At 43.3% G+C, this 24,595-nt stretch overlaps 1 long non-coding RNA gene across 1 annotated transcript; it reads left to right on the forward strand.

The window, feature by feature from the left end:
• Positions 1-747: 747 nt before the first annotated feature.
• LOC142761043 (uncharacterized) lies at positions 748-6,836 on the forward strand. The gene is made up of 4 exons (XR_012883487.1): positions 748-771; positions 1,977-2,055; positions 2,891-2,952; positions 6,679-6,836. It is a non-coding gene; the product is annotated as an uncharacterized LOC142761043 (long non-coding RNA).
• The last annotated feature ends 17,759 nt before the right edge of the window (positions 6,837-24,595 follow it).

Consider the following 24,595-nt stretch of genomic DNA (forward strand, 5'->3'; position numbering starts at 1 on the left):
CTGTATAATCTGCAGCGAGATGATGAGTGCTATGATTTAGTTTTTTTGTGAAACAGCATCTCCCAGCATATCCTTACTATTGTTCAGGCCATGCTGGGAGCTGTAGTTTTACGCCGTACAAACCTATACGGCAGGGGTTGCACTAAATTAATCGGTATTTGTTCTGGTGCTGCATATATGTGTGTATATATATATATATATATATATATATATATATATAGTGTACAGTCAGGGCCAAACCATGTACCAACCCCTTTTTAGAAATGTAATAGGAGAATTGGGTTTCTCCTTAGTAGAGGGATCTGGAAGAATTTAGCAAAAATGTGAAATTTCAATTGTAATTACACCAATAGCATTTTTTGATTGGTGGGATTTCCTAGTCACCGGGACAGGGGTCCAATGTTTTAGGAGGGTAGGAGATAACCAGAGAGTTGGCTGAACGTGTGGGCACTCTATATTATAGTCTATGTGAGTGAAGATAACCAAGATAAACTGATATTACTGAATATGTGACGCAGATTCAAAAGAAAATGCAGTGAAAATAATATTTATTATTTGTCAGTCGTATAAATGACACCAGACGTAATATTTGCCCATGAGTAATGAACATATAAGTTACATAACTCTCTGCTGTATGGCATTATTACATCATAGACCTCAACATAATAGGCATGCACCTAAATGATGTCACAATGGTGCCAAGGGGAATGTAAATGGAGATCACCTGTTTGACCTCTTTGAGGGTTTAGTGAAGGCGAATGAAGATGTCAGGTTTGTGCCACAAGAATTTTTGCCTCCCATTTTTATGTCTGCTTCTTCAGTGTCATACCTACCAATATGGCAGGGTTGGCAAATGCTTGGGGCCCATTACATTGGAATCCAAATCCCCCTTGTTACTTTCTGTAGCTGTATGCTAGGAGTGGTCAGTAAAGACAGCACATGCCACACAGCTGAACCTCCATGTTCTAACCCATTGTGACATGTCTCAAGCGGGGGAAGTGGCATTTAAGGGGCTGCTGATTGGCAGATTGCATGTTAATTCTGGATATTGTTATATCAGAGGGCATGGAATTGGTCAATTTTCTGTCCTTTATGACTGATATTATATGAGCACTCTCCCTGGTATTATGTTGGTGCTGTGGCTGGCATTTTCTGGGCATTATTTTATGTAAATGAAAACGATAAAATTCAGTAGATAGTGGGACTGATATAATGTATATATACGCACTATAACATATTATGTTAGCCCTATGACTGCCATTATATGTGCATTACACTTTATGCCATAACTAGTACACATAGATAAACTGGGTCTTCCACTTTTAACTTGTATACAAAAACATCCCCATAAGATATGACAAAGTCCTAACCCTCACCCTAAATTTACCCCATAAAAAAGTTCTATATATATTAGATTGTAATATTTAAAGAGGAATTAGCCCCAATAATAATATTATACAACCACATCTACCAATCATACAATACCATGTATACGATGTGAGGGATGATGTCACATTGCTTGTTCTCATGGGATTCCATGAGCCTGAAGACGCATGGGGGCAATGTATAAATCACCTTATTTAGGGTTGTTATTTTATGTAACGCTATTCAGAAGAAAGGGGGGAATAGGCTTCCTCCTTAAGGGGTCCTCCCATAATTTAATTTGGTCATTTTAGGGGTATTCATAGAAATAATAAAGCTGCAGTTTCCCATCTTACTGATATAACTGAGAATACTAGCTGAAACACTGCACAGAAGTCATTTATATAATTGACAAATTATGTTCCATCATTTATCTATTTATAATTATTATGATTATTGTGAAAATTTATTTTATCCGATTTCTTTCTTTCTTACACTGGTCTCAATAAAATAGTTACTTTTACTCGTATTAAGAGTACAACTTCTTTGGTCTTTGATTTCTATAGGGATTTTATAGCAGTGTCCATTCTAAATCGAATCTATTTCTTAAACAGGTGACTATAAGATTTTGGCAAGCGTTCTTTTGGCAATAATGACTTATGTTATTATTGCTTGGCTTCTGCGTTATATCTGGTAAGTTACCAACACTGCTTGCATTATATTTATTATATTTCTTTTTTTTATCATTCTGAAAGTAGGTGCATACTTATCTTTATGGTATCTCTGTTGTGCAATGTCCCAATGTCCCTGTACCAGGGGTAAGACAAAATTCGTATGGGTTCATATAAAGTAATGATTTGTGTCCTCCTGTCCAGTGACATCATGTTTACTTCTAAGTCATTATCACTGGCCCCAAGTATCAGTGTGTGCTCTTCTAGGAACTCAAATACAACATAGTATGACGGAAGTATAATAATTGTGTTATGGCATGGCGATCGAAAGATGGTTGACCACAGCTTATTTCTCTGTCGCTGCCTCAGGCTTCACTTCATTCAGCAAAAATCTGCAGGAATCTCCATGAACCTGCAGACCCTGACAGTTATTGGTGAAGAATTTTGTTGCCATTTTTAATTTTATGTTATTTTTGTTAAAGACTGATTTTAATTGAGTAGATAAAGAACAACCAGCGTTATATGTGACAGACCCTGACAGGACAGGGTTACATGTGACAGGAATGTTAGATTTTAATCAATTATTCAGAATTGAAATATATGAGAGACCGTGTAATACATGGTTGGGCGAATCCTTGAGATCAAGGCCTGCTTTTTCCATCAACTCCCTATGCTACGGCTAACAAAGGGGGGTCACGAGGGGGGGATATATGATGTTCATGTGCCGTAATAGAGTGTGTGGCATGGGGTTGTCAACACACTCCTTGTCTGCGTTGTCCTCCGCTTCTATCTTTAATTCTGTACAAGATTGTGGCTTTAATGATTTTCTCTGTTTTTTGCTGTTTTGTTTTTTTTAGGAAGAAGCTGTTCATGGCTCAGAGAATGGATGAGCTGAGAGAAGTATTAATACATGACCCAGGTAAGAACAGTAATGTGATTACTAGGCGTGGCATCCTACCGTGACATGACATCTTAGCTGTCAATTGTTTTATCAGTTTTTCTCTAGCGTAGGAAAGTCACAAAAGGGCATAAAAGTTTTGGGGTTTTTACGCTCCCCTCACCATTTTCGGGAATAGGGGGCGTGGCTTACCAAAGTTGGTGGGGTCACTGCTTGTAAAGGGAAGTGTCCATATATACAGTGAAGGAAATAAGTATTTGATCCCTTGCTGATTTTGTAAGTTTGCCCACTGTCAAAGACATGAACAGTCTAGAATTTTTAGGCTAGGTTAATTTTACCAGTGAGAGATAGATTATATAAAAAAAAAAAAACAGAAAATCACATAGTCAAAATTATATATATTTATTTGCATTGTGCACAGAGAAATAAGTATTTGATCCCTTTGGCAAACAAGACTTAATACTTGGTGGCAAAACCCTTGTTGGCAAGCATGGCAGTCAGACATTTTTTGTAGTTGATGATGAGGTTTGCACACATGTTAGATGGAATTTTGGCCCACTCCTCTTTGCAGATCATCTGTAAATCATTAAGATTTCGAGGCTGTCGCTTGGCAACTCGGATCTTCAGCTCCCTCCATAAGTTTTCGATGGGATTAAGGTCTGGAGACTGGCTAGGCCACTCCATGACCTTAATGTGCTTCTTTTTGAGCCACTCCTTTGTTGCCTTGGCTGTATGTTTCGGGTCATTGTTGTGCTGGAAGACCCAGCCACGAGCCATTTTTAATGTCCTGGTGGAGGGAAGGAGGTTGTCACTCAGGATTTGACGGTACATGGCTCCATCCATTCTCCCATTGATGCAGTGAAGTAGTCCTGTGCCCTTAGCAGAGAAACACCCACAAAATAATGTTTCCACCTCCATGTTTGACATGTTTGACGGTGTTCTTGAAGTCATACGCAGCATTTCTCTTCCTCCAAACACGGCGAGTTGAGTTAATGCCAAAGAGCTCAATTTTAGTCTCATGTGACCACAGCACCTTCTCCCAATCACTCTCAGAATCATCCAGATGTTCATTTGCAAACTTCAGACGGGCCTGTACATGTGCCTTCTTGAGCAGGGGGACCTTGCGGGCACTGCAGGATTTTAATCCATTACGGCGTAATGTGTTACCAATGGTTTTCTTGGTGACTGTGGTCCCAGCTGCCTTGAGATCATTAACAAGTTCCCCCCGTGTAGTTTTCGGCTGAGCTCTCACCTTCCTCAGGATCAAGGATACCCCACGAGGTGAGATTTTGCATGGAGCCCCAGATCGATGTCGATTGACAGTCATTTTGTATGTCTTCCATTTTCTTACTATTGCACCAACAGTTGTCTCCTTCTCACCCAGCGTCTTACTTATGGTTTTGTAGCCCATTCCAGCCTTGTGCAGGTCTATGATCTTGTCCCTGACATCCTTAGAAAGCTCTTTGGTCTTGCCCATGTTGTAGAGGTTAGAGTCAGACTGATTAATTGAGTCTGTGGACAGGAGTCTTTTATACAGGTGACCATTTAAGACAGCTGTCTTTAATTCAGGCACCAAGTTGATTTGGAGCGTGTAACTGGTCTGGAGGAGGCTGAACTCTTAATGCTTGGTAGGGGATCAAATACTTATTTCTCTGTGCACAATGCAAATAAATATATATAATTTTGACTATGTGATTTTCTGTTTTTTTTTTTTTATATATAATCTATCTCTCACTGGTAAAATTAACCTAGCCTAAAAATTCTAGACTGTTCATGACTTTGACAGTGGGCAAACTTACAAAATCAGCAAGGGATCAAATACTTATTTCCTTCACTGTATATGTATATATATATATATATATATATATATATATATATGTGTATGTATACGTGTGTATGTATACAGTGTATATGTATATATATATATATATACACATATATATATATAATATATATGTGTATGTATAATACATATAATGTATCATGAGCCAGGGCTGTAACAACAACAGCCCTGGTCATGAATGCGGTTGTAAGCGAAGCAGGACAATTAGCATTGCCCTGCTTTGTTTGGAAACCATGGAGACAAGGGATAGTTATCCCCTGTCTCCATTTCAAGTCTCCCGCACGCACGGACTGTCTCGTGCGGGCGCTCATGAGTCGGCTGGTGATAGATTATCACCATGCTGACGCATGCTAGCCGGGGGCAAGCGCCACATCCCCCGCTGCGAGCGCACCGACAGGGTTAAATAGCCCTGTGTCGGTACGCTCAGGAGCCGAGGCTAGCTGGAGCTAGCAGAAGACGATCAGCTGAGAGCTGCCTGCCTCCCACACCACCACGACCCGGCTCACAGAGCTCTCCTCCAAAGACCTGGGCTCCTGCTTCTGCTTCTGCCTCTGCTTCTGCTCCACCAAAGTCACGCTAAGTATCAAGTGTAGCAGCAGCTACACTTAACCCTGTCTCTCCCTGTCTCCTCCTGCTGTAACCCTTGCTTCCCTGAGTTAACCCCTTGATCTCCCTGAGTACTGTCCCAGAGTCCCTAAGTTCCCTGAGTTAACCCTTGCTTCCCTGAGTTAACCCCTTGCTCTCCCTGAGTACTGTCCCAGAGTTAACCCTTGCTTAACCCCTTCCTCTCCCTAAGTTAACCCTTGCTTCCCTGAGTTAACCCCTTGCTCTCCCTAAGTACTGTCCCACAGTTAACCCTTGCTTCCCTGAGTTAACCCCGTGCTCTCCCTGAGTAAGTTAACCCCTTGCTCTCCCTAAGTTAACCCTTGCTTCCCTGAGTTAACCCCTTGCTCTCCCTGAGTACTGTCCCAGAGTTAACCCCTGCTTCTCTGAGTAACCCTGTGTTCCCTAAGTTCACCCTTGCTGCCCTAAGTACCCTGCAGTGACCCTTGACCTGCACATCCCCAGGTACACAGAAACACATTCCCCTTGTTTCTCCTTATCCCGTATTAACCCTTAGTGTATAGGGAAAGTTATATTAGGAGGGAGTGGGATAGAGATAGTGAGCGTGTGAGAATCACAAGTAACGTATGTGTATTGTGTTGTAACGTAACTGTATTCTGTGTATGTTTAGGTAAGTGGGTGGCGGTATAATTAGGAGTGTGATACCGTGTTTATACTGTACTGTAATTAGTTACTGTAATTTATATATGAGAGTGATTACTGTATGTTAATAAATATTACCTTTATTTACTATACGGTCTTATTCCCTTGAGTAGCCGTTAAAGCAATTAGATCAACGTTAGTATAAGGAAAAGGTAGGGGAACTAGGCATAACCCTAGTTACCCTGATTATGAAGGCGGTAGTAATAGTGGGTGCCACTAACCAGTGAATCCCGCTATTACCCCACCCCCTTTAACACTGCTGCACGACAAATCTATTATAATTTACGCCAGAAAATTATAATGGATAATTACAGCAGAAATCTACTCCAGCTCCTAGCCCTGTACATTGCCCCCGATCAGACAACCCCCTCATCAAACAAGCGGAGAGATACAACAGATTTATTCGAGTTGTGGCATCTTATTTCAGCAAAACAGAAAGCTAAGACTGGCATATGAAACGCCAGTCTTAGGAAATTTGCACCCAAAAGTTTTCAAACTTTTTTGGGGTGTATTTAAAGAATGCTTTCTTTCCACATAGTGTAGATATCTATATATTGCAATGATATTGTGTTGTATGTCTCCTTTAGAATTGCTCCATTATAACTACTTACAGCATCTTCTATTCTTCTGCCTAACAGAGAATCCCTACTACATCCTTGAAAATGAAATTGAGATCTGGGTAAATTCAGTGGCGGGCTGAAAGAAGGGGAGAAATGTGCCACTATAATATCGTGGTTTTTAAAAAGGCTAGGACTACAAGGTGACTATGGCCGTGGCACAGGATACCCAACCAAAGATCACTGTGTGCCCCTACGTACATCACACATATCTAGAGTGAATGTGGCAGCATTGCGACCTGCGACCGTGACCTGACAGTTGCAAGAAATTCAACAGGTTTGGAGTACTTGTGCCAGTCGTTTAACGGTAGTGGCAACCCGCGGGTGGCAATGCGGCCACATTTACTTTAATTACATGCGATGCACGCAGGAGCAGACAGCGATCTTTGTCCGCAAGACCTGTGTCGCAGCCAAGATCACAGCGTATCCCCAGTCTAACACCATCTACAAGACAAACGATACCATCACCATCAAAATAATCATAGACAACATCATCATTACCACCAAGAAGATTAGAATTAACATTATCAAGATCGGTATGTATTGTTAGAATTAAAGTTAAAGCTTTATGGTAACATTTGCCTACTTGCGAATTTCGGTAAAATCACGACATCATGATCATGAAATCATGATCTACCTATTATGTATAAAAATGCAGGCATCTTAAACTGATTGTAAAAATTTCCACAATGTCGCTTTTCCCCCGTAGGTTTACATATAGGTTGCACGCAAGTCACGAGAATGATGTAATTCTACCGTGACTCATAGGCAACCAAATGTTCTCGTGGAGCTCTAGCCTTACTACATTTGGCCGCACATAGTTTTGTCAGCATACATTGCCGGCCATTCATTCTCAGGAAAAACATTGATTGCTGTGATGGATTTTTCCATCTTCTTTTATTCTTCCCAGAGATGAATGGCATAGGATGTGTCCAGCAGCTGCTTAAGCCTCTGTTCCCCATAGAAATAGCCATAGTGTGCACCTTTATTTTTGGGATCTGGAGGTGGAGAAGAGCATTTATTATGTATAGGAAGCTTAAGATTGGCCATGTTTGTGCAGATCTCTCATCATATCTGATGGCCTGGTTATCTTGTTATCTGCTCATCTATACTACGTTTGGGTTTGGGACCTCTTTGCCTAGCCAAGAAGCTCATATGGATATGACTTATAGATAACATAAAACAGATTAAATATTTAATAATATGTTAGAAATTCTCTATGTGCTATGACACAAACCTCAACTGGTAAAGCTTTTCAAATCTAGGTTGGGTACTGATCATCAGATGGGCTCATGCGGCTAGGCAGGAATTGAGTCATGTATAGACAGTATATCTATTTAAATGCCACCCACTGTTTACTGGCTTAGGCAATATAAATAAAGTTGCGTCATATTTTTGCCCTGTATGCAGAGATACTGCCACGGCTGGGTGGTATGTGGACCCACTAGGCTGCTCCACCGTAGCGGAGAAGCAGCTGGCTAAACAACAGTCAATAACAGTCGCTCGGATATGGGTACCTGGGTAGAAGATCAGGCAGGTACTCGGAATAGCAGACACGTGGTGAAGTGGGCACAGATGAGCTTGGTGTAGCAGATGACACCTGACGTGCCAGATGGCAACAGACGTGGCAGATGGTAACAGACGTGGCAGATGAGGCACACACGACTCCCACAATAGGCTTAGGCTCAGGAACAAACACAGCATATGGGAAGCAGGATACAGGAACACTGGGAGCAGGATACAACTAAGGGATCATTTGCATAGACGAACACAGGAATACAAACAACGCTCAGGCAAGGAGAGTAAGCCCTTTTTAAAGTTCAGGATGTTACTGGTTTGATTGGGAAACTTTAGACAGGTGTGCACACTGGCCCTTTAAGGCCTGGAGTGAGCGTGCGCACACCCCACAAGACACAGGAGAGACACTGCAGTCGTGTGTGTCGACATCTCTGAGGGAGGGAGATGCCGACATGAAGATACAGTCCTGTGGTCGCGGCTGCCGACAGCCAGCGACCGCGGGCATAACAGATACCTTGACATGGCATGTTGGCATGTGTGTATATTTATATATAGTGTTGGACTGGGGTTACTTGTGCTCACCAGAGAAGATAATTGTGAGGGGCCCCCTACATCTATGTGCACGTCCACTTTTATTTGCACCGTAAATTTTGTTGTTATCATTTAATACACAGGACTCATTATCAATAAGGTCTAAAAGGATATTTCTGAACCAACCCATGAGAAATAGAGTGTAGTGGCAAGTGAGTAGCTCCAAATGGAATTGTCTTCTGCTGGACCTTTGTGAACCATTATTGTGTCACACCCTGGGCCTTCAGGAGCATCCTCTGGTACTACGGGCAGCCAGTCTGCCCTGGCTTCTGAAGACATATACTAACCATGTTTCAATGATCTAGTCCCATATTCTAGTTGGGCCACATTCAAACATTGTGAAAAAATGTACCTAAGTAAAAATCCTATATGGTTAACAGCTTTATGGGCGTAATATTACTCAAAAACAATCCCATCTCTATTTCCAGATTTCTACAACCGACTCTTCTGTCAATAGATTTGCACCATCAAGAATAAGTGACAACGTCTATAGATAGAAAACATCAAGAGATAGTTGTCCGAAAGGCAAAGAATGAACTTTTGTCTTTTTCTTTCATCAAAAATAAATGCAATAAATAATCTAGCCACTAATGTGATATTTTGCTTCTTTGATCTACAACTGCACCTGTGTATAATGTGTAACAAATATGAAAATGACATTATAAAATGGTTCACTATGAAGTACCAAATGGACATAAGATGTAACCAAGGTAGATGACAATATATGGGTTTAAATGGGTTTTCCAATCTCATAAAACGATGGCATATTGCTAGGAGGTTACTAGTAGGAAACTACACAGGACACTGCATCTCCGACACAGTGTTTAGCCTTTTCCTTCAGCGGGTCTCTAGAACTCAGGACCTGCTGTAAGGGAGGCAAAAACACTTATGCCTCAAGCACATGACAGTGTGCGCCGGTCGGGTCCCATCAGTGATCCATGGAAAGATAGAACATGTCCTATCTTTACACGGATCGGAGAATTGGGTCAGTTTTCAAGGAACCGATTCACCCGCTAAAATGAATGGGCCATGAAAACTATCAGGTGCCATTCGGATGCCATGAAAAACAGCCCGAGTGGCAGTCGTTTATGTGCAACTGCACTAAGGGTATGTTCACACAGGGTGGATACGCTGCTTGAAAGCACACAGCGTATCCGCCCTGTGCTCCGCAGGGAATTACGGTCTAAAAACCGCACCAAACTGTGGTGCAGGTTTTCGGACGAAATGTCCACTGCGGAAAACCAGCCAGAAAAAAAAAAGGGTAATTACCATGGCGACGCGACCCACCAACGTCCTGATGTCATGACGCTCTGCAGCCCTGAGATGACGTTTTATCCCATGTGACCTATGCAAAAACTCGTATGTAACCCAAAATGGAACCAACGAAAACGTCAACTCGTTCTGCAAAAAATAAGCCCTCATACAGCTTTGTTGAAGGAAAAATGTAACTTTTTTTTTTAAAGTGTTTTTTATTGTGCAAAAGTAGTAAAAAGTACAAAAAAGAACTTGGTATCGCCGTAATGGTACTGACCAGCAAAGTGAAGATAACATGCCATTTATACCGTATAGTGAACACCGTAAAAACAAAACGCCCAAATGTTTTTACAAAAGTTATACAATACATTATAGGTAACCCAAAATAGTGCCTTTAAAATAAATACAACTCATCCCGCAAACAATAAGAAAGAAGGAACTGAAACAATTGTCTTGACCATAAAGTGTTCAATAGGGTTGGACAGGGGTTGCCTTGACGAGACATCCCCTTTAAAAGCAGTCTGTATTCTTTCTATGGTGCAGCAGACGAATGCATAATATTAAATGTCCTTGGAAGAGTTGTGTGAGACTAGAAAAAAAGTCAGATTTTTTCCCCCAGAAAGCGCCACTCTTGTATCGTAAGTGAATGATAGAGGTAGTTTCTCCTTAGTAGAGGGATCTGGAAGAATTTAGTACAAATATGAAATTGAAATTGTATTTGCACCAATAGCATTTTTTGATTGGTGGGGCTTCCTGGTCACCGGGACAGGGGTCCAATGTTCTAGGAGGGTAGGAGATAACCAGAGAGTTGGATGCACGTGTGGGCACTCTATATTATAGTCTATGTGAGTAACGATAACCAAGATAAACTGATATTACTGAATATGTGACGCAGATTCAAAAGAAAATGCAGTGAAAATAATATTTATTATTTGTCAGTCGTATAAATGACACCAGACGTAATATTTGCCCATGAATAATGAACATATAACTTACATAACTCTCTGCTGTATGGCATTATTAAATCATAGACCTCAACATAATAGGCATGCACCTAAATGATGTCACAATGGTGCCAAGGGGAATGTAAATGGAGATCACCTGTTTGACCTCTTTGAGGGTATGTTCACACGCACTAATTACGGACGTAATTCGGGCGTTTTTGCCCCGAATTACGTCCAAAAATAGCGCCTAAATAGCGTTGACAAACATCTGCCCATTGAAAGCAATGGGCAGACGTTTGTCTGTTCACACGAGGCGTATATTTACGCGCCGCTGTCAAATGACGGCGCGTAAATAGACGCCCGCGTCAAAGAAGTGACCTGTCACTTCTTTGGCCGTAATTGGAGCCGTTATTCATTGACTCCAATGAATAGCAGCGCCAATTACGTCCGTAATTGACGCGGCGTTCAAGCGCCTGCACATGTCGTTACGGCTGAAATTACGGGGATGTTTTAAGGCTGAAACATCCCCGTAATTTCAGCCGTTACGGACGCCCTCGTGTGAACATACCCTGAGGGTTTAGTGAAGACGAGTGAAGATGTCAGGTTTGTGCCACAAGAATTTTTGCCTCCCATTTTTATGTCTGCTTCTTCAGTGTCATACCTACCAATATGGCAGGGTTGGCAGATGCTTGGGGCCCGTTACAAAGGGTTAAATATTTTAATGCTTGTCAAAACGTTTAAAAATTGTTTTATTAATGGTATTTTAAAAAGGGCACTAATGCCAAAGATTCTGAGTACAAGCATAGGCAGCACAGATCAAAGGTCCTAATTGGAGTTTCTGGCATATGGTGATTAACCCCTTTAGGACACAGCCTGTTTTGGCCTTGTGGACACAGATGATTTTTTCAAATCTGACATGTGTCACTTTATGTGGTAATAACTCCGGAATGCTTTTACCTATCCAAGCGATTCTGAGACTGTTTTCTCGTGACATATTGTACTTTATGTTAGTGAAAAAATTTGGTCGATAAATTCAATATTTATTTGTGAAAAACGTAAAATTTTAGCAAAAATGTGCAAAAATTAGCATTTTTCTAAATTTTAATGTATTTGCTTGTAAAACAGATAGTAATACCACACAAAATAGTTACTAGTTAACATCCCCCATATGTCTACTTTATGTCTGCATAATTTTTTTTCCACTTACTTTTCTTTTTCTAGGACGTTACGAGGCTTAGAACTTTTTTTTTTTTTAATCAGTTCAAGTTTATTCAACAAACTTCACATCAATACAGGTCATTCATTATACATTCTCATACATTGTGAAAGCATTTCTCCAAAGACCCAAGCATTTATTTCCAACAAAACAATCCCTTCCCCCCAACTCCCCCCTGTATCCCCCAGCCGGCCCTCCCGTTACAATCTTCTTTATCCTATCTTTCTCCTTCCCATTTCCATCCCCCATCCTCCTCCAACTCCCCGCATGTACGCAACCGTCAGTGGCTCTGTTCCTGAATGTGTGACCTGTCCCTCCCTGCTCCCGTGCCCCCCGCGCCCTTAGTGTTCCCTTGGACCCCAGAACCATTTAGAGTGGGACCAGCGCACGTAGCGTCATAAGTTCCGAGGAAGCACACCCAGAGTGATCAATCCACCTAGCCCATTGTTTTTCAAATTTAGTCTTGGACCCCCTCTTGGAATATATCCTATATTCCATCAGAACCTGAGAATTAAGTGCCGCTATAATTTCTTGCTTCGAGGGTGGCTCCCCATCCAGCCAGTGCTTTGCTATTCCCTTTCTGACTTGGTATAATATTTTTGCAATTGCCAGCCCTGTCATCCTATCCCCCTCCAAATCCCCTACATACCCCAGCAGCATTACCACTGGATCCAATGGAATCTGTACCTCAAACACTCGGCCCATTAACTCTGTCATTTCCGTCCATAAGGCCCCCAATCTCCAGCAGGACCAGAACATATGAAGGATGTCTGCCTTTTCTTCCGGACACCTAGGACACCTGGCGTCTGCCCTTAATCTCATTTGTTTCAGAACCCAGGGGGTCCTATACACCCTATGTATCAGAAATAACTGCGATCTTCGTTGTGCTACATTTATGGACAGAGTACATGATGCCGCCAATACCGCCTCCCAGTGGTCTGTAGGAATAGGACCCACATCTCTTTCCCATGCAGCTTTGACCGGTGCCATAGGATCTCTCAGATGTTCCGACAGTAACCTGCGATAAACCAATGAAATTAATCCCTTTGACGTTACTGCTTTTGCAATATGTTCCAACACTCCGGTGGCATGAATCGCCATGTCTACACTGGCCGCTTGTGTCTGCACAGCATGCCGAATCTGCAGGTACTGATAGAACATGCGGGAATCCAACTGAAACCCCTCCCGTAACTGCTGAAAGGATTTGAGTATGCCTCCCTCGTACAACTGACTCAATCGTATTATACCTCGCTGCTCCCACCCCTGCATCCCTTCCAATTTGTCCATTTCCCCCAGATATGTGTTCCTCCAGAGTGGGGTATATTTAGTACACTCTCCTATCTTCAACAAGTGCTTACACTGCCACCACACCTTATGTATGAGAAGCAGGGTGGGTCGAGTACTCGCCAGTCTTCTATAGCTGTGTGCTTCCAGTCCTGCCAGCGGATTCTCCCCCCCCCCCCCCAGATGCGATAGGATGCGCGCACTGGACCCCCAGGTCTCCTCCTGCTCCCACCCCCAGAAATGCTGACATTGGGCAGCTAAATAATACACCCAAGCATTAGGCAAAGCTAGGCCCCCCTCCTCCTTAGGCAATTGAAGTTTCTCCAGTTTAATCCTGGGTACCCCCTTCTTCCATACTAAGTCTCTGAAAAGGTTATGCAACCTCCTAAACCAATATTTGGGGATCCATACCGGGGAATTATGTAAGACGTACAGCACTTGAGGCATAAGGATCATTTTAATAAAATTCGTCCTACCCAGAGCAGATAGCGGTAGCTTATTCCAAGCCTCTACTTTGGCCTTTATCGTTGTCAACAGTGGCATCACATTAAGGGACATATAATCCTGTGCTTTCGCGGTCACCCTGACCCCCAGATATTTAAACTCCGTGACCACCGTTATCTCCACCTCCTCCTCCCCAGTCTGGATAGCCCCTGGATCCATGAACATAAGAGCCGATTTAGACCAATTAATGAGCAATCCCGAATACTTCCCAAAACGCTTAATCAGGGCCATAACTAACGGTAGTGTGCGCTCGGTATCCGCCATGAACAACAGCATATCATCCGCGTATAATGCGATTCGTTCCTCCACCCCCCCATATCTCAACCCTTGTATATGCTCGTGTTGTCTTACTGCACATGCCAATGGTTCCACCGCCAACGCGAATAACAACGGAGACAAGGGACATCCCTGACGTGTTCCCCGCGCCAGCGCAAACCGATCAGAGAGGGCCCCATTCACCCTTATTTTTGCAGTTGGGGCTACGTATAACAACCTTACCCATTTTATGAAATTAGGCCCAAATCCCATTTTTCCCAGAACTGACCACAAATAGGCTTAGAACTTTAGCAGCAATTTCTCATATTTTCAATAAAATTTCAATAGGCCATTTTTTCAGGGACCAGTTCAGTTCTGAAGTGGCTTTGAGGGCCTTATATATTAGAAAGTCCCCATAAATCACCCCATTTTGAAAACTGCACCCCTCAAGGTATTCAAAACCACATTCAGAAAGTATTTTAACCCTTTAGGCGTTTCACAGGAATTAAGGCAAAGTAGAGGTGAAATTTACAAATGTAATTTTTTTTGGCGAAATTCATTTGTAATAAAAAAAAATCTGTAACACAGAAGGTTTTACCAGGGAAACGCAACTCAATATTTATTGCCCAGATTCTGCAGATTTTAGAAATATCCAATATGTGGCCCTAGTGTCCTAATGGACTGAAACACAGGCCGCAGAAGCAAAGGAGCACCTAGTAGATTTTGGGGCCTCCTTATTTTAGGAATATATTTTAGGCACCATGTCAGGTTTGTAGAGGTCTTGTGGTACCTAAACAGTCGAAACCCCCAAAAAGTGACCTCATTTTGGAAACTACACCCCTCAAGGCATTTTTCTAGGGTTATAGTTAGCATTTTTGCAGAATTTAGTGGAATTAGTCTGTGAAGATGAAAATCATCTATTTTTCTGTGGAAACATAGAATTTTTTCAATTTTACAAGGAATAAAGGAGAAAAAGCCGCCCAATATTTGTAAAGCAATTTCTCCCGATTACGGCAATACCCCATATGTGGTCGTAAACTGATGTTTGGACCCACAGCAGGCCTCATGAGGGAAGGAGCACCTTTTGGATTTTGGAGCGCAGATTTTGCTGGATTTGCAACGCCCCGGAGGGACCAAAACAGTGGAAACCCCCCAAAAGTGACCCTATTTTGGAATCTACACCCCTCAAGGAATTTTTCTAGGGGTATAGTGAGCATTTTGTCGCCTCAGTATCTTTTTTAGAGCTAAGGTGACCAAAAAACAGCGATTTTGGCGCTTTAAATTCTTTATTTATTACAGCGTTCACCGTGCGCAATAAATTACGTTTTCATTTATTCTGCCGGTCGGTACGATTACGCCGATACCATATGTGTATAGTTTTTTTTACGTTTTTTACGTTTGCACAATAAAATTACGTTTCTATAAAATAATTTATTTTCTGAGACACGCTATTCTGAGCCGTAACTTTTTTATTTTTTCGTCAAAAAAGCTGTGGGAGGTCTTGTTTTTTTGCGGGACGGGTTGTAGTTTTTATTGGTACCATTTTGGGGTAAATGCGACGTTTTGATCACTTTTTATTCTATATCTTGGGAGGGGTGGTGACCAAAAAATAGTGATGCTGACAGTTTTCCGTTTATTTTGTTTGCGGCGTTCACCGTGCGGAAAAATTAACATTATAGTTTCATAGTTTGGGTCGTTACGAACACGGTGATACCAAATATGTGTACTTTTTTTAAACGTTTTCATTTTTTCCCTATAATAAATGACTTATTAAAGGAAAACAAAACCTTTTATTTTTACACTTTTATAAAACATTTTTATTAACTTTTTTTTCGTTTTTACACTTTATATTTTTGTTTATTAACTTTTTTTTTTACTTTTTACACTTTATCTTTTTGACCTGCAGCTTTGATCGCTGCTAGAATACATTACACTACCTAGGTAGTGTAATGTATTCCAACTGTCAGTGTGACGTCACAGTCACTCTGACAGTTGGTCTACGAGGATCAGCAAAGGCTGATCCTCATAGGCTTCCATACATGGCAGACCCGGAGGCCGTTGCCTGGCCTCCGGATGCCATTACAAGCATCAGCAGCCCCCACAATTGCATGGGGGCTGCTGATGTGGTACAAACCCTGTACATGCGGAGATCACAATCGAGCCCCGCATGTAACGGGTTAATTGCCGAAATCAGCGGCGATGAGCCGCTGATCGGCAACACTGGAATGTCAGCTGTCGGGGACAGCTGATCTCCAAGTTCCTGATGCACACCTTGTCGCCGACAGTGTGCATCGGGAACGACACAGTGACTTCCTGTCACTCTGACAGGAAGCCTATCAGGACCAGCCGAAGGTTGGTCCTGATGGGCTTCCGTCCATGCCAGAACCGGAAGCCATTATTTGGCTTCCGTTTGCCATACTAACTATCGGCAGACCCCGCGATTTCGGACCGGGGTCTGCCGATATGATCGAAACCCCTAAAATTCGGCGAACCGATCGCCGAATTTAAGGGGTTAATTCGCCGAAATCAGCGGTAAAGGACCGCTGGCCAGCAAGAGGGGAGTGTCAGCTGTCGGCGACAGCTGACCTCCCGGTTCCCGATGCACACTGTCGCCGACAGTGTGCACCAGGAAAAACTCAGTAACTGTACGTCCTCGTGCGGGAAGTAACCTCCCGCAACGACGGACAGTTACGTACTGGTGCGGATAGGGGTTAAGGGTTGACTTAACTTCATAAGCTAATGCAGCACTGCACAGGAGTAGTAAACTAAACTACTGTTCTATTTGCCAGAGCGATACATAAGTATTGCCTTTATTGAGGTGTCTTCAGATACACTGATAGCAAGTGTGTATCACACCAACACTCCAAAAGAGGCTTTAAACATATATATCAATGGTCTGTTTTGCCAAAGATATGCAATATTATTCCCAACGCGTTTCTGCGCCCCTGCACATTCAGGGGAGCGTCCTCAGGGGTATAAATCGCTTAGAATATCTATTAGTATCTATTTCTGACGGTCAGCACATGTGGTGCTGTCAATTTTTGTGTTATCCGGCGTGCACTAAACACTGATAGCTGTTTCAGTGCATGCCGGGGAAACTCAAGAGCCTTAAAGGGCTTAGCCCCGCCTCCACAAGACGCGTCATCGGAGCTTCGAACAACCGGTGCATCAAGCGTCACACAGATGCCCACCAGCTGTATAGGCCCCATAGTAACATGGCGTCCAGTGGAAAAGATGCATCAAGCATCAGAAGGTAACTAGGGGAACTTCAGGGTATTTTATTTAAATGGACAGCAATACAGAAAGAGAACAAACAAGCTTATATAAACTACCAGATGAAGGTTATATAAATATATAGATATACAAGGGGGAGGGGCCCACCAACTGGGAAATAATATACAAACTATGTATGTGGGGTGGATCAAAGTTGGATATTGACGGGGATAAATATCAGGCGAGAGGTAGGGTACCAGCTTTAAATAAATGGGAGAAATTATATCTGTTCATTTAGCCCCAGTGGTTGGATGGTTTGCATCCTAAAGATCCACTGGGCTTCTTTCTGTAGGATCCTCCTATCCCAATCCCCCCCTCTAGGAGATGGTCGAACGTTTTCCATCCCCTGGAATTTAAGGACCTCGGAGTCTCCCAAGTGCTGTTCCCACACGTGTCGAGATACTGAGGTATCTTCTCTCCTGAAGATATCACAAATGTGGTCCCTCACCCTTCACCTAAATTCCCTCTTGGTCTTCCCAACGTATTGAACCCCACAGGTCACGTGATAAGATAAACCACCCCCTTGGTAAGGCAGTTTATAAAGGTTCTTGTCTCAAAGGTTTCTTCTGTTGTTTTGCTCTTAAATGTTTTGGTGTTCCAAATCGAGGTGCATGCTTTGCATCTACCACAACGAAAAGTACCCTTGAGGTTTGATGAGAGCCAAGATGTCGTTTTGACAGTATCAAGATGACTATGTACTAGTCTATCTTTGATATTACGACCTCTTTTGAAGGTGATCTGGGGCCTCTCACCAAACAAGTCACCCACATCTGGGTCTGCTTTCAGAATATCCCAGTATGACGTGAGTATATTCCTGATGTCCTGATGTGCAGGATCAAATGTCCCTATGACTCTAATAATCTTGTCCTTTTCTGGATGAATTTTGGGAATGAGGAGGGATTCTCTATTTGCCCCAAGTGCATGTTGGTAAGAAGTTTTAAGCACACCACTTGGATATCCCCTTGGTTCAAACCTGCTCTTCAAACCTCTTGCTGAGGTCTTGAAGTCTGTATCGTTGTACAGTTTCGTCAGGCCCTCATGTACTGCCCCTTAGGTATGCCTCTTTTTAAAGGTGTAGGATGCCATCTATCCCACCTAAGTAAATTGTCAATAGCAGTACTTTTCTGAACATCTCTATTTGTAAGCTACAATTTAGCTCTCTTGCTGGGTGTAAAGCCCTTTATTGAAAAAACAATGTTAAAAAATAATAAGAAAAAACTTCCAAATTGACATAACCTTGACTGTAGATGGTTTATCTGCTTATAGCCACCCTTGTGTCATTTTAATAAATACCAGGACCAATCCCCATGTCGTTAAAAAACACAAAGATCTTATTAGTCCCAATTACGTTACCACATACTCTATCATTTGCAGACAATACACTTATATGGTTGTTTTTTTTCAGTTCTGGAAATTGTCGATGTCAATGCTTTTGAAGACAAGTGCTCTGATCCCTTATTTCTAGCTAACTCTCTACTGGCCTTAGTAAAGAAATATTCGGCACACAAGGTGATTATTTTAGCAAATCTTTAGGTTTTATTTTATCAAAAATTGATGCCAGAGGTTTAGTGCGACGTTTCGGTCGTATATTAGACCTTTATCAGGCACTTGTACCTCCTGGTGTCTGGTTCATCCAGTCGTTGGCGCTGCGTAGATTAGTAGCAGTTTACTGCTTTCTTATGGCGCCATAACTCCGCCGTAGTGGAGAGGCAGCTGACCAGGTCTCAGTCTATACAAAAGTCTATAGCAGTTCGTAACACTCGGGTACCTGAACTAGTTCAGACAGTGGCTGTGGCTACAGCACAGATGGAGGTCGGTGCAGCAGATTGCGCCAGACGTGGTGGGCAGTATAAGATGTGGCAGAAGACACTGGACATGGCAGAAGACACTGGACGTGGCAGGAGACTGGACGTGGCAAACGACAGCAGGTGCAGTAGGACACGTCTGCAACACTAGTAGGCACAGGAACAAGAACACAGCACGGGACACAGGAACAGGTAACCGGGCACGGGTAACAACTGGAATGGGAAACACTAAGGGACCATTTGCAAGACAGACTGGGGATAAACTAACAACGCTCAGGCAAGGATCAGAAGGGCTGGGGCCTTCTTATAGACCAGGAAATCATGTGGGTTGATGATGATGATTGTTTTCATGTGCGTGCGCTGGCCCTTTAAGAGCGGGCACGAGCCTGCACGCACACCTTACAGGGCACAGCGGACTGGAGCGGAAGTGAACGCTGGCATCTCCTAGGAATGAGATGGGGACCAGCGCTCACAGATCCATGGCTGCGGGCATCAGGAGGTGAGTAAACCCGAAGGCCCGCGGCCATGGACGCTAGAGTATCCCCCCTCTACTTGGGGCCAGAGCGAGAGAGGAATTTCTTAATGAGAGCAGGAGCACTGAGGTTCTCTTCCGGCTCCCAGGACCTCTCCTCAGGACCAAACCCTCTCCAAATTCTCTTTGATATAGGCTGACATGGATAAAGTATCTGGCAAGGAAAGAGGATATACCCGTTCACGGGGAAGGGAAGCATGTGGAACCAGTTCAATGGGACAGTCATAATTCCGATGTGGGGGCAACGTCTCAGCCTCTCGCTTGCAGAAGACATCCGCAAAACTGGCATACTAAGATGGTAGATCGCAGAGTGACTGAGGCAGAAGGGGCATAACAGGACGAACTTGTGACAGGCAATGGCTATGGCATCTGGAGCCCCATTGAAAAATCTCTCCGGAACTCCAGTCAAGAACCGGGGCATGTAGGCGAAGTCATGGCAGAACCAGCAGGATAGGATTGATAGCCTTAGGTAGTACAAGAAAGGCGATCTGCTCCGAGTGAAGAGTTCCAACCCGTGGTGTCAACTGCTCCGTGATGAACACAATCGGCTCGGGCACTGGTAGACCATTCACAGAGACAACAGCCAGGGGTCCCTCCAGAAGAACTGTGGGTAGATGTAAACAATCCACTAGATCCTGCTGGATGAAATTAGCAGCTGCTCCGGAGTCAAGATAGCCAGAGGAGAGATGTGACATTTGGAGAAGTCCCACCTAGAGTTGCCTCTCCAACCCACCCTAGGTACTGGAGTTTCCTGCTTTCTGTGGGCATTGGCGCACAAAATGACCCTTAAAGAGGCTCTGTCACCAGATTTTGCAACCCCTATCTGCTATTGCAGCAGATCGGCGCTGCAATGTAGATTACAGTAACGTTTTTATTTTAAAAAAACGAGCTTTTTTGGCCAAGTTATGACCATTTTTGTATTTATGCAAATGAGGCTTGCAAAAGGTACAACTGGGTGTGTTGAAAAGTAAAAGTACAAGTGGGCGTGTATTATGTGCGTACATCGGGGCGTTTTTACTACTTTTACTAGCTGGGCGTTCTGACGAGAAGTATTTTTGTATTTATGCAAATGAGGCTTGCAAAAGTACAACTGGGCGTGTTTAAAGTAAAAGTCCAAGTGGGTGTGTATTATGTGCGTACATCGGGGCGTTTTTACTTCTTTTACTAGCTGGGCGTTCTGACGAGAAGTATCATCCACTTCTCTTCAGAACGCCCAGCTTCTGGCAGTGCAGACAGCGTGTTCTCGAGAGATCACGCTGTGACGTCACTCACTTCCTGCCCCAGGTCCTGCATCGTGTCAGACGAGCGAGGACACATCGGCACCAGAGGCTACAGTTGATTCTGCAGCAGCATCAGCGTTTGCAGGTAAGTAGCTACATCGACTTACCTGCAAACGCCGATGCTGCTGCAGAATCATCTGTAGCCTCTGGTGCCAATGTGTCCTCGCTCGTCTGACACGATGCAGGACCTGTGAGTGACGACACAGCGTGATCTCTCGAGAACACGGCTGTATCTGCACTGCCAGAAGCTGGGCGTTCTGAAGAGAAGTGGATGATACTTCTCGTCAGAACGCCCAGCTAGTAAAAGAAGTAAAAACGCCCCGATGTACGCACATAATACACACCCACTTGGACTTTTACTTTAAACACGCCCAGTTGTACTTTTGCAAGCCTCATTTGCATAAATACAAAAATGGTCATAACTTGGCCAAAAATGCTCGTTTTTTAAAAATAAAAACGTTACTGTAATCTACATTGCAGCACCGATCTGCTGCAATAGCAGATAGGGGTTGCACAATCTGGTGACAGAGCCTCTTTAAGGCCACAATACATACATAGTCCAGAGGAGCGTCTGCGCTGCTTCTCTTGTTCAGACAGCCGGACTCTGTCTACCTGTATGGGTTCCTCAGGTAGCGCACTAGGGGAAGGCAATGGTGGTCTCTGGACCAAGGGTGCTGGTCTGTGGCCCCGGCTCTTCTGTCAAACCTCTTGAGTGCGCTCCCGGATTCTCATGTCGACCTGAGTGGCTAACGGGATAAGGGCATCCAAGGTAAATGGAAGGTCGCGGGCCGCCAGTTCGTCCTTGATGTGAGAGGACAGTCCCTGCCAGAAGGTCGCCACCAGTGCCTCATTGTTCCATGTCAGCTCGGTTGCCAGGGTACGGAAGGAGATAGCATACTCCCCTACTGTGGAACCCTCTTGCTTGAGGGTCAACAGAGTGGCTGCAGCAGAGGATGTTCGACCTGGCTCCTCGAACATGGCACGAAAGGACTGCAGGAACAAGGCTAGGTCCGAGGATACAGGTCCTTGTTGCTCCAAGATGGGGTTCGCCCATGCGAGGGCCTTGCCAACAAGAAGGGAGATGATAAATGCTACTTTGGCCTCCTTGGAGGGGAAGAGATGAGCCCGTAGCCTAAAATTAACTGTGCATTGGTTAATAAATCCTCTACATGCTCTGGGATCACCGTCATAGCGAGGAGGAAGAGGCAGAGGAACTACAGGACACAGCGGACTGGAGCGGAAGTGAGCGCTGGAGTCCATGGAGCACAGATCCATGGCTGCAGGCATCGGGCGGTGAGTAAACCCGACGGCCCACGGCCATGGACGCTACACAGATACTTGATCCGATTGAGATCTGGGTAATTTGGAGGCCAAGTCAACACTTTGAACTCTTTGTCATGTTCCTCAAACCATTAGGCTAGCCGTCGCTCCACACACACATCAATAAGCTTTGAGGGATCATGACCCTGTTGCCAGTTCAACGGTTGTCCTTTTTTGTATCACTTTTCATACTTACTAAACACTGCATACCAAGAATACCCCACAATATCTGCTATTTTGGAGATGACCTAGTCATCTAGCCATCCCTATTTGAAAAATGGGAAGTTATCTAAGACTATGCACTCTACACCGCGTTCCAAATTATTATGCAAATGTTATTTTTCGCTGATTTTCCTAAATAGTCGATGCAAATGACAGTCAGTATAATCTTCAAGCCATCAACCGTTGGAGTATAATGCAAATTTTATTGAACAAATCTCCTAATGATAACAGATTTTTTTTTAGAAGTAAAAAACTCAAAATGCAGTTTCAAATTATTATGCACAACAAAGATCAAAACATTTTAAAGGTTTTAAAGAAAACTAAAATGGTAATTTGTTGAATTTGCAGCATCAGGAGGTCATATTTACAGAAATCAAAAGCTCTTTCAATAAAAAAAAACTTAGCAGGCCAAGTTACATGTTAACATAGGACCCCTTCTTTGATATCACCTTCACAATTTTTGCATCCATTGAATTTGTGAGTATTTGGACAGTTTCTGCTTGAATATCTTTGCAGGGTGTCAGAATAGCCTCCCAGAGCTTATGTTTTGATGTGAACTGCCTCCCACCCTCATAGATACAAAATCAGCAAGGGATCAAATACTTATTCCCTTCACTGTAAGTTTGACCACTGTCTAAGACATGAACAGTCTAGAATTTTTAGGCTAGGTTAATTTTACCAGTGAGAGATAGATTATATATTAAAAAAAACAGAAAATCACATTGTCAAAATTATATATATTTATTGCATTCTGCACAGAGAAAAAAGTACTTGATCCCTTTGGCAAACAAGACTTAATACTTGGTGGCAAAACCCTTGTTGGCAAGCACAGCAGGTCAGGGGAACATGGGGGCCACACCATGAGTTTCTCTCCTTTTATGCCCACAGCAGCCAATGACACAGAGGTATTCTTTGCAGCATGAGATGGTGCATTGTCATGCATGAAGATAATTTTGCTACGGAAGGCACGGTTCTTCTTTTTGTACCACGGAAGAAAGTGGTCAGTCATAAACTCTACTTACTTTGCAGAGGTCATTTTCACACCGTCAGGGACCCTAAAGGGGCCTACCAGCTCTCTCCCCATGATTCCAGCCCAAAACATGACTCCGCCACCTCCTTGCTGACGTCGCAGCCTTGTTGGGACATGGTGGCCATTCACCAACCATCCACTACTCCATCCATCTGGACCATCCAGGGTTGCACGGCACTCATCAGTAAACAACACGGTTTGAAAATTAGTCTTCATGTATTTCTGAGCCCACTGCAACCGTTTCTGCTTGTGAGCATTGTTTAGGGGTGGCCGAATAATAGCTTTATGCACACTTGCAAACGTCTGGAGGATTCTAGACCTTGAGGTTCGCGGGACTCCAGCGGCACCAGCGACTTCAAATAACTGTTTGCTGCTTTGCAATGGCATTTTAGCAGCTGCTCTCCTAATCCTATTAATTTGTCTGGCAGAAAACTTCCTCATTATGCCTTTATCTGAACGAACCCGTCTGTGCTCTGAATCAGCCACAAATCTTTTCACAGTACGATGATCACGCTTAAGTTTTCTTGAAATATCCAATGTTTTCATACCTTGTCCAAGGTATTGCACTATTTCACGCTTTTCAGCAGCAGAGAGATCCTTTTTCTTTCCCATATTGCTTGAAACCTGTGGCCTGCTTAATAATGTAGAACGTCCTTCTTAAGTAGTTTTCCTTTGATTAGGCACACCTGGAAAACTAATTATCACAGGTGTCTGAGATTGATTACAATGATCCAAAGAGCCCTAAGACACAATACCATCCATGAGTTTAATTGAAAAACTAATAATTAAATGTTTATGACACTTAAATCCAGTGTGCATAATAATTTGGAACACGGTGTAGATTAGCCAGCAGTGCACTAACTCTATTGAATCATGGAAGGTCCACATTTTGGTACTTAACAATTAAACA

The sequence above is a fragment of the Rhinoderma darwinii genome, chromosome 4, assembly GCF_050947455.1.
Source record: "Rhinoderma darwinii isolate aRhiDar2 chromosome 4, aRhiDar2.hap1, whole genome shotgun sequence".
Lineage (NCBI taxonomy): Eukaryota > Metazoa > Chordata > Amphibia > Anura > Rhinodermatidae > Rhinoderma > Rhinoderma darwinii.